An 8493-nucleotide genomic window follows, 5' to 3' on the forward strand; every position below is an offset into this window, starting at 1 on the left:
ATTCTGTCCCGGTTGCCCCTCTTCCAGACCAGCTCTCTGCTATGGCCCGGGAGTGCAGTGGAGGATGGCCCAGGTACTTGGGCCCTGCACCCCATGGGAGACCAGGAAAAGCACCTGGCTCCTGGCTTCGGATCAGCGCGATGCGCCAGCCGCAGCGCGCCGGCCGTGGTGGCCATTGGAGGGTGAACCAACAGCAAAAAGGAAGACCTTTCTCTCTGTCTCTCTCTTTCACTGTCCACTATGCCTGTCAAAAAAAAAAATGAAAATACAAAGACTATTCAAATAATTTGAAATAGAGGTTTTTCAAAAACCGTTAACAGATGAATTATATAGGTAAATATTAATATAATGTACTCCAAGAGGAAGCCCTAGTCCTGAAAAGGGAGCCACCATACATACTGCAGCACTCTGTAACAGTAATTTTCAGCCCTAATTCGATAGACAAATTTTTAGTTGATTGCAAATGTCCTTCACTGTTTGCTTAAATACAAATTGAACACTTTTCTTATCAGAGTTCTCTTCAACCCTCTTCTGTGGCATTGTTCTGTATATGTTTGGGTCCAAAAGCAAGGCGGTATCTTTGGGTAGCTTTGATAAATGAACTACTTTAGTTTTTAACTGATGTCGTTCACTTTCATTCACCCAGACATCTGGCAGAATGTCTTCAGGCATCCAATGAAGCAAAAGCTTTATCTTTCCAGAATCCTCTTTTCTCTTAGCTATTAAAGTACTATGAAAAACAACACTGTGGCCTTTCCCTAAACTTTCTATATGAGCTGAGAGGTTAAAGCAAATGGCTCGATGTCTTATCACATCCAGTGTTTGTGCATCGAAGAAATCATGTGGTCACGGTAATGAACGTCGTCTTTTGCTCTTTAATTTCCTCCTTTTGTTCATTCCAGCTTTAGAAGGAGATTCTTCTTTGGCCTTTGGCTGCCTAGAAACTTTGGAGGAGTTCTGCTGACTGAGGTGTGTGGGTACATGGCGAGCTAGCCCTCCCTGAGAAGCAAAGCTGGCATTGCAGCCGCCAACAACATACTTGAAAGGTTTGTCTCCACTGTGCATCAGCATGTGCCTCTGTAGCCAACTTTGACTGTTGATGGAGTGTTATATACTTTGCAATCTTTCCATAAGCAAACAAATACCCCTCCTCGCTGATCACCTACATGTATGGAATGGATGTGATCTGCCAGATCTGGGCTAGAGTTGAAGCAAGCCTGGCACTGGTCCCAACAACAATTATAGGCAATATTTTTGCTTGAAGAAGTAGTGCTTCCTTGTCCATTCATTATTGCTGGAGTTGAACGCCCACTGGAAATTGTGCTGTCTACATCCATTATAGACTGCTTATGCTCAGGGGTTTGGTCTCCAGCGAAGGCAACCCCTTTTTATTTAAAGGGCAGAGTTCACGGAGCTCTTCCTCCCACTGGTTCACTCTGCAAATGGCCGCGATGGCTAGTGACTTGTATGATTTGTAACTATGATTTATAACTATTTGATCTTCCTAGTGTTATATAGTATAGTGGGAAAACTATAGTTCAGAATATTTTAGTGCACCTTATATGAGCAAATAGGAGAAAGAAACTCTGATTTTCAGTGAATAAAGAAATCTTTAAAACAAAAATAGCTGAACCACCTGAAGCCATCAAATTATTAGGGGAAAACTCTGCAAGACATTGGCCTAGGCGGACTTCTTGGGAAAGTTCCCAGAACCACAGGCAATAAAAGCAAAAACAGACAATGGGATTACATCAAGTCAAAAAGCTTCTGCACAGCAAAGGGTATACTCAACAAAGTTAAGAGGCAAGAAAAGGATGGGAGAAAATATTTGCAAATACTTCCAATAAAGGATTAATATCCAAACTATAGAAGGAACTTAAGAAACTCAACAACAAAACAAGTGATACAGTTAAGAAATGGAAGGATGGGAACAGGCATTTTTTAAAGAATGAAATACAAATGACCAACAGACACATGAAAAAATGATCAGGATCAATAGCCATCAGTGAAATTCAAATAAAAATCACAGTGAGGTTTTACATCACTGCCATTAGAACAAGCTATAATCCAAAAATCAAAAAATAATAAATCCTGCTGATGATGTAGAGAAAAAGGTACCCTAATAACACTGTTGGTAGAAACATAAACTGGCACAATTATTATGGAAGACAATATGGAGATTCCTCAAAAATCTTAAAATAGATCTACTGTATGATCCAGCCATCCCATTCCTGGAAATTTACCCAGAGGAAATGAAATCAGCATATGAAATAATTATTTGTACCTTCATATTTGGAGCAGTTGAATTCACAATAGCTAAACATGGAATCAGCCCAGATGCCCATCAACTGATGACTGGGTAAAGAAAATGTGGTATATATACACAATGGATTACTACTCAGCCATAACAAAGGAATGAGATCCTATCTTTTGCAGCAAAATTGTTGCAACAGGAGATCATTATGCTTAAGGAAATAAGCCAGACCCTAAAAGACAAATATTATGTCTTTTCACTGATTAATGGTAGCTAAATATAGAGTACAAAAAAACCTTAATGTCTATGTTTGCAATTGGCATCCTGGGATTTAATTATTGTTTATAGCCCTTGTCTGTATTCCTGCAGAACAGTGGCCTTTCCACTTTTTACTTGCTGAACTTTTCACTTAGTGGAGATTGTAAAGTAAATTAAAAATATGCTACTGCAAAAATTAAAGAAAAAAAAGGAAGGAGGAAAGTGAGGAAGGAAGAAGGAAGAGGGAGGGACAAAGGGAAGCATCATTATCTTCTCAGAGTTGTGTCTATCAGCTACATGAAATTTTTTCTGTTTATATTAATGAAAAAATTATTAATTAAAAGATGGGTCCTAAGGCTGGCACCATGGAATGGCAGATAAAAAGATTAAAAAAAACTATATGCAATAAGCTTGTCATTTAATTGGAAACAAACAAACAAACAAAAAGTTGAATCAAGAGGTTCTAATTTCTACTCATGTTATCATGGCCAGAGATATCTGCTAAATTCTGCATTTATTCATAGTTGACACCAATATATAATAAGTATTTATTATCACCTCTCTTCTTTACATCAAAAATATTTCTTTTAAACATTTTTTTTAAACAGGCAGAGTTAGACAGTGAGAGAGAAAGACAGAGAGAAAGGTCTTCCTTCCATTGGTTCACTCCCCAAATGACTGCAACAGCCAGCGCGCTGTGCCAATCCAAAGCCAGGAGCCAGGCGCCTCCTCCTGGTCTCCCATGTGGGTGCAGAGCTCAAGCACCCATCCTCCACTGCATCCCGGGCCACACAGAGAGCTGGACTGGAAGAGGAGCAACTGGGACAGAACCGGGGCTCCAACCAGGACTAGAACCTGGAGTACTGGCACCGCAGGCGGAGGATTAGCCTAGTGAGCCATGGCGCTGGCCCATCAAATATATTTCATCATATTTCATATGAATTTCTTAGAAGGGTTAGCATTATGCCTGGTTTGAACATCTAAATGGTACCAAGAACTCATGACTATAAATATTTAAATATAACCCTTCTACCCATCCTTCAACCCCTGTCCTATTCTTACTGCTTCCTCGACAGTTATAATGGACAGAGAGTATGATGCTGGTGTTGTAGGGTGACAGGTAGAGCCACAATCTACAACCCCAGCATCCCATATGGGTGCTGGTTTTAGTCCCAGCCACTCCACTTCCAATCCAGCTCTCTGCTAATGAGCCTGGGAAAGCAGTGGAAGATGGCCCAAGTGCTTGGGCCCCTGCACCCACGTGGAAGACCAGGAGGAAGCTCCTGGCTTTGGTCTGGCCTGGCCCTGGCCATAGCCATTTGGGGAGTGAACCAGCAGATGGAAGATCTCTCTCTTTCTCTGTCTCTCCCTCTCTCTGTAACTCTGCCTTTCAAATAATTAAAATAAATCTTTAAGAAGGGGCTGGAGTGGATTAAATTTTGAATTTGTGAATTGGCAAAGAAAGGGACAAACCATAGAAAGCAAAACTTAGGTAGAGGGAGTAGCTGCCTTTAGGAACCTGGAAAACCTTAGATAGTTGGCCTCATTTTTCAACTTCCTTCATCTTTAGTTCTATATGTTAAGTTTCCAAGAGATTCAATCAGTATCTGCCAGCCATTAGTAACTCACTGAGCAGCTGTAGAATGAATGAGCAGTTGAGACTGAGCTCTGCATTCTACCAGGTTAACTCTTAGCTTCTCTGAGGCTAGCTATTGAAACTCTGCAAACCTCAATTTTCTCATCCGTGAAGCAGAACAATGACAACTAGGATTGTTGTAAAGATTACTTAATAAAATTATATGGCAGTAGTATTCCTGAGAACACCTCAAACACAGCGACCATGTTTTCATTAATACAACTTTTAGTACGGTGACCATAGAACTAGACAAGGGACAGGGGATGTGCAGTTTCCATTAGATGTCATTTTAGTTGAAGAGTTGTAGCACTTTAGACAGGAAGAATATAGAAAAAAGACACAAAATTCTGATTCTTTCAGTAATGAAGTTGAAAAAAACATTATGAAAGAATTATGTAAGGAAAGAGTGACTCAATAAGTAGCATAAAGCAATGCTAAAGGTTAATGGCAAATTTAAAGTCCATGGCAAAAAAAAAAAAAAAAAAAGGAAAGAAATGTCCTTGGAGTTAAATAAATGTGAAATCCAATTAATCAGTGAGGAAATTTGGCTACAAAACCTTAATGGGAAGCCGGCGCTGTGGCTCAATAGGCTAATCCTCCGCCTTGCGGCGCCGGCACACCAGGTTCTAGTCCTGGTCGGGGCGCCAGATTCTGTCTCTGTTGCCCCTCTTCCAGGCCAGCTCTCTGCTATGGTCCGGGAGTACAGTGGAGGATGGCCCAAGTCCTTGGGCCCTGCACCTGCATGGAAGCATGGGAGACCAGAAGCACCTGGCTCCTGCCTTCGGATCAGCGCGATGCGCCAGCCGCAGCGCGCCAGCCACAGCAGCCATTGGAGGGTGAACCAACGGCAAAAGGAAGACCTTTCTCTCTGTCTCTCTTTCTCTCACTGTCCACTCTGCCTTTCAAAAAAAAAAAACACACACACACACACACCTTAATGGGGAGTATGGAATTCAATTTATCCAAACCAAAAGGAAGAACTTAGTTACATGTGCTATCTTGAACCCTGGAGAGTCTAACCCATGAAAGATACAGATTTGGAGTTCCTTTTGTTACAGTGTCCCAAGGAAAACTCTCCTTTCTTTTTGAAAAAATTTTTTATTTATATATTTTTTTTTGACAGGCAGAGTTAGACAGTGAGAGAGAGAGAGAAAGGTCTTCCTTTTTCATTGGTTCACCCCCTAAATGGCCGCCACAGCCAGCGTGCTGTGCCAATCCGAAGCCAGGAGCCAGTTGCTTCCTCCTGGTCTCCCATGCAGGTGCAGAGCCCAAGCACCTGGGACATCCTCCACTGCCTTCCCAAGCCACAGCAGAGAGCTGGACTGGAAGAGGAGCAACCGGGACAGAATCCGGCGCCCCAACTGGGACTAGAACCCAGGGTGCCGGCACCATAGGCGGAGGATTAGCCAAGTGAGCCTTGGTGCCAGCCCTGTTTATTTATTTTGACTTTACTAGAAAGGCTGATCCAGGCCAAAGCCAGGTGACTGAAACCCAATCCAGGAATCCATGTACGTGAGCCATCATCTGCTGCCTACCAGGTTTCATATTTGCAGAAAGCTGGAGGGGAAGTGGGGTAGCTAAGACTTGAACCAGGCCCACCAGTATGGGATGTGGGCATCCCAAGTGTCATCTTACCGCTGAGCCAAATGCTCATTCCTCTCCTCCTTTCTTAAACAGACTCACTGTAGACTTGCAGCCACAGCCTGCTGACATGTCACTGTATCTCACTTGTGGGCTAGTATTTTTAACCCAAATGAGTTTTAGAATGGAGTACAGAGATTAAGTAAATCAAACAGAAATTGTTAATACTTTCTCGTTTTGTTTAAGATTTATATTATCTACTTGAGTTACACAGAGAGAGAGCGTGCGCGCACACAATCTTCTATTTGCTGGTCCACTCCCCAAATGACTGCAATGACCAAGGCTGGGCCAGGCCCAAGCCAGGAACCCACAGCCCCCTCTGGGTCTCCCATGTAGGTGGCAGGGGCCCAAGCACTCAAGTCATCCTCCACTGCCCTCCCAGGAGCATTAGTAGGAGCTGGATCAGAAGTGGAGTACCCAAGACATTCATAAGGGATTCCTAGCATCACAGACAGTAGCTCAACCCACTGCACCACAATGCCAGCTCCAACTAACACTTTCATATTAAGTTCAGAAACATTTGAAATCATTGGAACAATCCATATGTACTTAGGATCTAAAATGTTTGTAAGGTTTAAGAAAATGTAATTTATTAAGATATCTAACAAATTAGCTTTTGTCAAGGGTTTAAATGACTGAGTAATTAATTTTAGGTTTCTAATGTTAAGTCAAAAGGTACAAAACCAGGCATTTGGCATATGCTTGAGTCCCTGCTGGGGATGCCCACAACCCACATCAGAGCATCAGCTCCCCTGTGTCTGATTCAGCTTCCTGATAATGCTCACCCTTGATGGCAACAGATAATGGCCCAAGGACATTGGTCCCTACTACCAATGTGGGAGATCCAGATGGTGTTTCAGGCTCCTGACCTTGTCTAGTTCCAGCCCTGGCTGTTGCAGGTATTTGGGGGATAAACCAAAGGATGGAAGATCTCCTTCTCCCTCTCCCTCTTCTCCCTCTTCTCCCTCTTCTCCCTCTCTCTCTCCCTCTCCAATAAAATGAAAAATAAAATTGTAAAGGTACAAATAGTATTAGAAAGCTTCAAAGAACTTAAGAATCACTATCTTTAGAAATTGATTTATTCTTTTCTTAGAGAGATTTAAGAATATGAGAAGGATTTTCCTGTTAGAGAAACTTGAAGGACTTAAAAAAAATAAATGTGTGCAATTGATCAAAGCAATGTACAATATTTAAAGAAGGTTTGTTAAACTAAATTTGTAACTGCAGTTATTTGATGAAGGGAAGTTGGTACATTAAAGTTGAGGTAGAGAGACAATAATCAAAGGCTCACTTGAAAATGACTGTTAAATTTACTAGATCTGTAATTAGAATAGAATTTCTAATTTGTTTCATGTCTGCTAGGTTAGGCACTATTCTGGGGTAGTGTTAGGAATACTGTCATGAATAAAACAAGGGTGAAAACTGATCTTAATCAGGAAAATATACATGAAACCTAAGAGCTATAGGGAAGAACTAAGTAATTAAATGTTTGGCTTGACTCCACTGGATATTTATGTTAAAACAAATTAGTCATAAACAGTTTCTTCATTTGACAAAATTTCCCCTAAGGGACACCAAAAAATACACATTGATAAACTTCTCTCCATTCATTTTTGTATCACCAGTGTCTAGTTCACACACAAGGGGGCTTCAAGTTGTGTGTGGGAAAATGTAATTAAAAGATAATGTGAATGTTCCATGAACTTGCAAGGCCTCTTTATACCACTCTCAGAGATTACACATGCTTGAGTGCTGAATCTGCTCCTGTGTTGTCTGGATTTTTTTTATATATCACTCCTAAGAAACCCAAGTTATCCAAGATTTTTCTTTTTTTTAAGATTTATTTTTATTTATTTGAAAAGCAGAGTTAGAGAGAGGTAGAGACAGAGAGAGAGTTCTTCCATCCACTGGTTTATTTCCGAAATGGCTGCAAAGACCAAGGCTGGGCCAGGAGCCAGGAGCTTCATCTGGGTCTCCCACGTGGGTGCAGGAGCCCAAGCATTTGGGTCACCCTCTGCAGCTTTTTCAGGTGCATTAGCAAGAAGGTGGATTGGAAGTGGAGCAGGCGGGACACAAACCAGTGACCATATCGGATGCCAGTGCAGGCCAGGGCTTTAACCCACTGTGCCACAGTATCGGCCTCTCTCTTCTTTTTCTTTTTTCTTTTCTTTTACTTTCTTTTCTTCTTTCTTTCTTTCTTTCTTTCTTTCTTTCTTTCTTTCTCTCTTATTTGCTCAAAAGTCATAGTTACAGACAGAGATGGAAAGACAGAGAAAAAGAGAGAGAGAGAGAGAGAGAATCTTCCATCCACTAGTTCACTCCCCAAATGGCCGAAACAGCCAGGGCTAGATCAGGCCAAAGCCAGGAGCCAGGAGTTTTTGTCCAGGTTTCTCCCATAGGTTTCAGGGGCCCAAACATGGGCCATCTTACCCTACTCTTCCAGGCCATTTGCAGGGAGCTGGATTGGAAGTGGAGCAGCCTGACTCCAACAGGTGCCCGTATGGGATGCTAGCATCGCAGACAGCTGCTTTACCCACTATGCCATAATATCAGTCCCAAAGTGTTCATCTTAAAATGCAATGTTGAGGCCAGCATTATGGGTTAAGCCATCACCAACAATGCCAAGATCTCACATGGGTGCTGGTTCAATTCCTAGCTGTTCCATTTCCAATCCAGATTCTTGATAATGACCTGAGAAAGCAGT

At 41.9% G+C, this 8493-nt stretch overlaps 1 pseudogene; it reads right to left on the reverse strand.

The window, feature by feature from the left end:
• Positions 1-347: 347 nt before the first annotated feature.
• On the reverse strand, positions 348-1337 carry LOC100354767 (zinc finger protein AEBP2 pseudogene; annotated as a pseudogene).
• Positions 1338-8493: the final 7156 nt, after the last annotated feature.

Source organism: Oryctolagus cuniculus, chromosome 6 (assembly GCF_964237555.1).
Source record: "Oryctolagus cuniculus chromosome 6, mOryCun1.1, whole genome shotgun sequence".
Taxonomy (NCBI): Eukaryota; Metazoa; Chordata; class Mammalia; order Lagomorpha; family Leporidae; genus Oryctolagus; species Oryctolagus cuniculus.